The sequence below is a fragment of the Moschus berezovskii genome, chromosome 7, assembly GCF_049115385.1.
Source record: "Moschus berezovskii isolate FMDL1 chromosome 7, NW_MosBer_1.0, whole genome shotgun sequence".
Classification (NCBI taxonomy): Eukaryota; Metazoa; Chordata; class Mammalia; order Artiodactyla; family Moschidae; genus Moschus; species Moschus berezovskii.
The window spans coordinates 24,736,420-24,745,503 of NC_142466.1; positions in this window are offsets into that span (position 1 = coordinate 24,736,420).

Sequence of the window (9,084 nt, forward strand, 5' to 3'; positions counted from 1 at the left end):
CAACTCATATAATAAATATATTTAATGAGTGTAATTTAAGAAAAGTTACAAAACATAAAATTAACTGTGATTAAAAATATGAACACAGTTTAAAACAAAGTTTTTGCACCAACAGTAAGGGAAAAGCATAGAATGGGACAAACAGAAAATATCCTGATTTGATCTGAACCTTTCTCCCTGACTGCTGATAAGATAGACGGAGTTCCCAAAGCCAAGTTCTCTTGCAGCAAAATCAGAGGAACCACTTTTATAAACTTCCGCCATCCACTACCCCTTGCCAAACCAATCTTGTGGGGTAGTGCTAATATCCTCAGATGACCTTTAGATACATGAGAATGTCATTGGACTAAATGTTTTATCTACCATGCTTCTTAGTTTTCACATATCCTTTTGTATTGATTTTCATCCAAGTTTCTAAGGAAGAGATTAGAAATGTAGTTTTCTTTCTTTGTTCTTTTCATACCTTCCCTTCCTTTTTGTCTTTGTTCATTCTTCCTTCTTCTTTGTTTTAACTTGTTCTGATAGATTTATGAAAGCTTTAGCAATACTAATGAAAGAATTAAGGTACCTACTATATAACTGTTACAGTAGCTATAACATTTCAGCAAATGTAGTTTCCAAAGTTATTGAATAAATGCTCCAAAGACAGACCATGGATTTTACTTTATACCACTGAGAAAAGTTCCGTCTTCAGATAAAAAAGCACTCTCATATGAGAAAGCCGAATTCTGTTGTTTTAGTGCCACATGACAGAGCACAACGTAGGTAATTCTGAAATCGTATTTTATGAGAAGAAGTGAGTTCACATTCATTACTTTGCTTTCCATTGCTGTACTTCTTATAGATTAGTTTCAGAAATGTGTAGGAATAGGACCCCAGTAGCTTTATGACTGTATCAGTTGCTTTCTGCAGATGAGCGTCAAGGCAAGTGAGGGCAGATGTTAGCGAAGAATAAAGAGATGTGAGTCACGTGACATTCTGCAGTTGTATACACAATTAACCCTGTGAACATTCACTTGTTTGCTAGTTGTTAATATATATATATATAGTACCAGTTAAGGTCCTTTTCAGTATAACTGTTTTTCTCTCACCTCTTCAAGTAGACCAAGTTTCTAGGTTTTAAGTCATACAATATGTTTTGCAAGGAGATTGGGAAACGGCCTCCTGTAACTTTTGATAGTAGTATTGGTCTGTAGTCCATATGTCCTTTACATTCAGGGTCCCCAGCCTCTAGGATCTACTGCTGATCATCTAAGGTGGAACTGATGTAATAATAATAGAAATAAAGAACACAGTAAATGTAATGTGCTTAAATCATCCCCAAACCATCCCACCTCCCACCCCACCCCCCTGTCCATGGAAAAATTGTCTTCCTCGAAACGTCCCTGGTGCGTGCCAAAAAGTGGGGTGGGGAACCACTGCTTTACATTATTTAGTCATATTTTCTTGCCAAAATACAAAAAATCTAGGATTAGAGATGATAGTCCTAGATATATAATTCTACTAATGTACTCAGGACTTACTGAGCTTCCCTGGTGACTCAGGCAGTAAAGAAAATACCAGGTGGTAAAGAAAAAAAAAAAAATCTCCCTGCAATACAGGAGACTGGGGTTTGATCCCTGGGGCAGGAAGATCCCCTGGAGAAGGGAATGGCAACCCACTCAAGTATTATGGCCTAAGAAATCCCATGGACAGAAGAGCCTGATGGGTTGCAGTCCATGGGGTTGCAAAGAGTTAGACATGACTGAGCAACGACTTACTGAGCTTGATCGGTGGCACTAATGGTAAAGAACCCACCTGCCAATGCAGACTATGTAAGAGACCCAGGTTTGATCCCTGGGTGGGGAAGATCCCCTGGAGGACAGGGATCCAGTATTTCCCACTCCAGTATCCTTGCCTGGGAAATCCCATGGACAGAGGAGCCTGGCCGGCTCTAGTTCACAGGGTCTCAGAGTCAGACACGACTGAAGCAACTTATTACTCAATGCCTTACTGGGCTTCCCAGGTGGCACTAATGGTAAAAAAATACGCCTACCAATTCAGGAGAGGCAGATTCAATCCCTGAGTCTGGAGGATCCCCTGGAGTAGTATTCTTACCAGGAATATTCCAGGAGCAGAGGAACCGGGCAGGCTACAGTCCCTGAGGCCACAAAGAATCAGACACAACTGAGCATATGCACATTCACAATGACTTATAAAAGCAGAACTGGTGAACCTACAAAACAAGTTTTTTTATTATTACAGAGTTAGAAGGAATAAACTGAGGGAAGTTTATGTCTTTCTCAAAGTTTTGGCTAATTTGAGAGTCTGATTTGTCCTTTCTTCTTTGCCTAGAGATCAGATTGTGTGCACAGCAGAGTTTTTGAGCAAACTGTAATGCCTTGCAGAGCTCTTTAATGACATTTCTAGTAAAATGAGCAATTCTATTAATAGAAAAATAGATTGGAACTTCCTAAGTGGAATACACGAACTTGCATCCATTTTTAGCCACTTCTATAGCTCTACAAAAAGGTGAGGATTTATTCCACACTTAACACAGATATATACATCAACTGTAACATTTTCATATTCTTCTGTAGGAGATAAGTACATAAAATATGTTTAGAGTTATTCAGACAGGCTCAGGATTCAGCCATGTCCATGCCCTCCCTTTAAAAGTTTGTCAGTGTTATGTTTTTGGCAGGTGAGAAGTGTGCCAAAGACAGCGTGTCCTTGTGACTTGGGGAGATCTCATGTGGACTGTTGCGTGTTTCCACTTGAGATCTTTGGGCATTACTAGGTGTCCTCCTGGGAAGCCTGGATTATCTTTATGTAATTTTTATCCAGGTTCCTCCTAACATTTTTTTCTTTAATTTTAGGATAGAATTTGGCTTAAATATTGGCTTCTATAGACCCATTATAGAGGCATAACACAATTGCAGGAGCAAGAAACTTGGTAAGAAATGTCTTCTTGACATCATCCATTTCTTTTAGTTTCTGGATCAGATGTTTGTTTTAGTGAGCTTCCGCCTTAAAAATAGCAACTTCCTTTTTGCTGCTTTAAGGCATTTAGAATTTTCTCCACCTGTTGTTCAAAAGTCAGTTCATAGCCAGTCTGTTAATTTCTCATTTCTGATGACTAATCAGCTAACAGGTTTAAGTCTGAATTACCCCAAAAAGTTTCTAATAACTCTTCCTCATTGAACACTGGCAAGCTTTAGAGGCTAAATAGTCATGTGTTTCCTCATTTTGGGGGAGGGGGTCAGGAAAGAAATTTGTCCCGGTTCAAAGTATCATAATGATGGATAAAATCATGAGGAGAAAGAAACAATACCTCATAATATATGTCAGCTCACTGAGAAATACTGTGTATTTCCAGTAAGTAGGGAAGATTTTACAGCTTTGAGACTTCTAGAATCAATGAAGAACTCAAGACCTTCATCAGAATCCTCCACAAGTTTGGTGGTGGCCAGTGGTTGACAATCCTCTCTTTTTTGAGAATCATCAAATTTCTGATTCATCACAGATTCTTTTTCTTAATTTCTATCATGGCTACATTATTATTTTCATTATAAGATCTATTTGTGATTGTGTCTAAAATGTCCAAAATCAGATCATAAGGGAAGTTTCAACACTTGTATAAGAATTCTCCTCTGTTTAGGTATATGCTAATTTTTCCTGCTCAGTGTTTCAGGTGAATATCACTTATACCCCAGTTAATCTATTTGATGATGTATAAGGATCTGTTTTACTGATAATGTTAAATAACTAGACTTCAAGTACTTTCCATGAGGTAAAATCTTGACATTACTAATTTCCAATAACTTTCATAAGATTGGTTGAAGTAAGCAATATTTATGCAGCATTTTTTGTAGTATATATAACCTGTTTATTCATTTTAATTCTCAGAAAGAGAATTGGCAAACTACTGAACAAAGTTTTTTTTTTTAAACTCTAGACTTGCTTTGTTGTATTTACATAGTTTATTTCTTTTTCATTACATTGAAATCCCTTTAGTTTAGACATGCCATCATAAATCTTCCATCCCTACTGTCTTACTCTAATTTTCCTTATTTTCATGACTTTGAGTGAATTTTATATTGTGCTCTTCTCTGTAAAACATTCCTTTTGTGGAGCTATACATGGAATGATATTACACAGAGACCATGTAAATTGCTTTCTCTAAACAAGTGACTTTTAACTTTTTTTTCCCTTTATTTATTTTTTTAATTTATTTTAATTGGAGGCTAATTACTTTACAATATTGTATTGGTTTTGCCATACATTGACATGAATCTGCCCTGGGTGTACATGTGTTTCCCATCTTGAACCCCCCTCCCACCCTCCCACTTCCCTCCCCATCCCATCCCTCTGATTCATCCCAGTGCACCAGCCCCGAGCATCCTGTATCATGCATCGGACCTGGACTGGCGATTTGTTTCACATATGATAGTATACATGTTTCAATGCCATTCTCCCAAATCATCCCACCCTTGCCCTCTCCCACAGAGTCCAAAAGACTGTTCTATACATCTGTGTCTCTTTTGCTGTCTCGTATACAGGGTTATCTTTATCATCTTTCTAAATTCCATACATATGCATTAGTATACTGTATTGGTGTTTTTCTTTCTGGCTTACTTCTCTCCATATAATGGGCTCCAGTTTCATCCACCTCATTAGAACTAATTCAAATGTATTCCTTTTAATTGCTGAGTAATGTTCCATTGTGTATATGTACCACAGCTTTCTTGTCCATTCATCTGCAGATGGACATCTAGGTTGCTTCCATGTCCTGGCTATTATAAACAGTGCTGCGATGAACATTGGAGTACATGTGTCTCTTTCAATTCTGGTTTCCTCAGTGTGTATGCCCAGGAGTGTGATTGCTGCGTCGTATGGCAGTTCTATTTCCAGTTTTAAAACTTTGGCATAAAATATCAAGCTATATCGGAAAACATATCAAAGGCAGTTTCATAGCATTCAGCATTGTACTTAACTCTGTGTTGTTGATCTTTTTTTTTTTTTTCCATTATATAGTGTCCTTTCTAGGAAAACCTATAGATAAATGTATTTCTGTGTTTATAGGAATAATTATTTTTCTCTAAGCAATCAACTTGTTTCTATACTATAGATGCTATGACTTATATTACTGATTTAATTTTCTTCTGCAGCTCTAGAGAACTTAGAACAATTTAATTGTCTTCTTTGAGCAAGTATTCAGGGCCTGTTGCCTAGATTTTGAGTTTTCAACACCTTCCTGCCTTTTGTTGATTTTCTATACTTAATTGGTCTTGGCTCCATTTTTCTTATTTATTATGGATGCATTTTACCATGCAGCATTTACATAGCTATGTAATTCCCCATAAACCCTGTTTATGTGTAGTAAAATGCCTACATAAATTAACAGGTAAACATTATATTTTCCAATTATATATTATGGCTTCAAACTTTATATGCTTTCGAGTCAATATCCTACTGCTATATACTTATACCTGGAAAGTGGACATCACTGTTTCATCGGAATCAAAAATCTGCTACCCCGACTGGGCAAAACCTATAAACAGAGTGCCTATCAAATTTAATCTTGAGAAACTTGTCTTTCAATATGCTACACATGACAATAACTAGGGATCTCAAGTCCAATAAATAGTTTTCATTTCTACCCTGCCTATTTTAAGATCTGGGGTATCTGAATATGACAGCCTGTAAGGAAATCTGTATGATTATCTCTAGATTTATTCCTTTTAAAATAAATATTTTTGTGTCTTTTAATGCTCTCAACTACTATATAAAGTATATATACATAATTCCATAAGTTTTGAGATTATAGATAATTTTGATTAATTTGGTTAAACAAGTAATTTAGTGAAGAATGAATACATTTAGTGAAATTACTAACTTGAAATGTTCTTCACTTTTTTCTTCCATCAAACTGGTCTATAGTTTTATTTAACTGACTAAACCCATAATTGTTTGAATATCAGATTGACAGCCCAATATACATACCATTGAGTTGCAATTTTCTTTTTGTATATATTCGTGTCTGCCTTATCTGTCAGTTACTATATTTAAACTCAGCTATGCAAACCCACACATATACAGCACAGCAGAAAAATTAATTGATACCTTTTTTGTCCTAAAAAATTAAAATATAATCCAAGTACACCATATTACCAGCCTTAGAATAGTTGCACATTCCAATAATCAGAAGTTATACAAATACACAGAAGTAGTCATTACAGTGTCACAGAATGGATCAGAGATTTCTCTCTATCTTCAGTGTATTAAAAGTTAGAACTGAGGCCCTGTCAAATTCCAGGCACTGTACACAAAACAGAAGACGCAGAGACGAGGCACATGTAATGTGTGAGTTACAGTTTAGCATGGGAGACCATAACCTGAGGATCATAGTTAAAAAACAGGATAAGTACCAAAACTAGGGGATGTGTAAATGTTACAGAAGTAGGAAGAAGAAGTAGAAGGAATATGTGTGATGTCCTCATTGGGACATTAGAAAATAATTCAGAGAAGGGGTGACACTGGAGTTGCCTCTTGAAAGCAGTGAAGGGAATGTGTGAGGATAAATAAGCCTTCCAGTAAGAGGAAGGCTTATTCCCATCACCGAAATACGTGAGAGCAGCACACCTTTAAAGACTTGCCAATAAGTTGTGTGGCTGATGCAGAAGATGACTGTGTCTTCTTAGGAGAGCGGGAGGAGACACTCCCAGTTGTGTGATTCTGAATACGTTACCAGTGCTTCTGGGCCTTTATTTTCTCATCTGAAGCTTGAAATAATGCTTACCTTGCAGCAGCATCTCCACAGCAGGAGAAAAAGCAAAAAGGCAGACAGAGTACAGAAATAATTGACCCAGAATTGAGTAATTTATAATTTAAAACTATAATTTATAATCTCAATTTACAATTGAGACAACTGGTGAATTTTAAGCACAATAATGGTATTTAAAAAAATCATTCCAATGGAAGAGTTAAGATAGATTTAGGGGAAGAAGTGGATAAAGGCTGATGTCATTGTAGTTATCATCTCCCAAAATAATAATGGCCCCATGTAGACAATGGAAGTGGGACTGGAGAGGAGAAAGCAGATTTGAGAGACAGATGGTAGAATCAATAGACATCTATAATTGAGTAGAGATATATGAGGAAAAATGATGAGTCTAGAATGCTTTGACATTATTAATCTGTGGAACTGAGTAAATAGTGGTATAATTAACTTATATAAAGAAGTGGAAAAGCAGCTTTGGAGAAAAGAGGGGAATTGAGACTGAAGTGCTTGGTGAGGTAAAGAGGCATTTTAAGATTATGATTTGGAGCTTATGAGAGAGGCCTGAACAGGGGTGTGCATGGAATTTCTATCATAATCAGACAAAAGAATAAGTGAGGGTAAGGTCTTCAGAAGTTTGTATTGAGTGAGAGCAGAGGACAGTCAAGGGAACTGACAGATAAAGTCAAGGTGGAAAAAATAAGAAAGAGGTTAAAAGAATGGTCATTTTAGGAAGGAGAAAACCAGGAAGATGCATCGTAGAAACAAAAGAAAAACTTTCAAGGAAAAGTCACCAGGATCCAATGGCAGAGAAAGGCCCAGAAAGATAGGACTTGAAACATATGCATACTATTTGGCCTTTGGGAAGTTACTGATCATTTTTCTTGATTAATTTCAATGGGGACATAGAATCAGAATCCCGTTTCAGATTTGAGCTAGTGTATAATGAGGACCAAGAATAAGGAGGAAGAGAGGCTAAAGATGCAGAAGAGTAGAGGAAAAGTTGATAAAACAAGACCCAAGAGGAAAGAGGGGATAAGATGCAGGGCACAGGTTGGAGGATTAACTGAATCCAAGAGGAATATCATCCGCGATAAAGTTGTCTTAAAGCTTAACATTCAGAAAACTAAGATCATGGCATCCGGTCCCATCACTTCATGGCAAACAGATGTGGAAACAGTGGCTGACTTTAGTTTTGGGGCTCCAAAATCACTGCAGATGGTGATAGTAGCCATGAAATTAAAAGACACTTACTCCTTGGAAGGAAAGTTATGACCAACCTAGACAGCATATTAAAAAGCAGAGACATTACTTTGCCAACAAAGGTCCGTCTAGTCAAAGCTCTGGTTTTTCCGGTAGTCATGTATGGATGTGAGAGTTGGACCATAAAGAAAGTTGAGTGCCGAAGAATTGATGCTTTTGAACTATGGTGTTGGAGAAGACTCGAGAGTTCCTTGGTCAGCAAGGAGATCCAACCAGTCCATCCTAAAGGAGATCAGTCCTGGGTGTTCATTGGAAGGACTGATGTTGAAGCTGAAACTCCAATATTTTGGCCACCAGATGCGAAGAGCTGACTCATTTGAAAAGACCCTGATGCTGGGAAAGATTGAGGGCAGGAGGAGAAGGGGATGACAGAGGATGAGATGGTTGGATGGCATCACCGACTCAATGGACATGGGTTTGGGTGGACTCCGGGAGTTGGTGATGGGCAGGGAGGCCTGGCGTGCTGCGGTTCATGGGGTCGCAAAGAGTCGGACACGACTGAGCAACTGAACTGAACTGAAACCAGAATGGAAGAGGTAGATGGCGATTATTGCAGATGAATATAGAGGTGGGCTGCAAGAAACTGAAGAAATGGATATAATCAGAGAGCAAGCTGTGAAATAATTATGGGATAAATAATAATGAATATTTATGTTTTATTTTGCCATAAAGTAACCTTCGTCACATAGTAGAGCATAGTCCCTCAACTTGAGCTCAAGTATTTTCAGAATACAGTGAGAAAATTCTCACATATTTTATCCACATTTTTCAAGACTTACCCACATAAAAGCCTTGCTCCTTTTAATTGGTTTGGAGACATTTAGTAAAAATTCAAATGCAGCTTCTTCTCTCCACATTTACTGTAGTAATTTAAAAGATACAATCTGTTATATTTCAAAATTGAAATTAAAATTTATATTTCACAGAAAATTGGAAAGCAGTGTTACATGTTACAATGATGAGCTTTATTCTTTTGATCTTCCCTTTTCAGGATGTATTACATTGCAACATATATTGCAATTTTAACTTAGAATTTTAAAAATAAATAGTTTGATCAATTA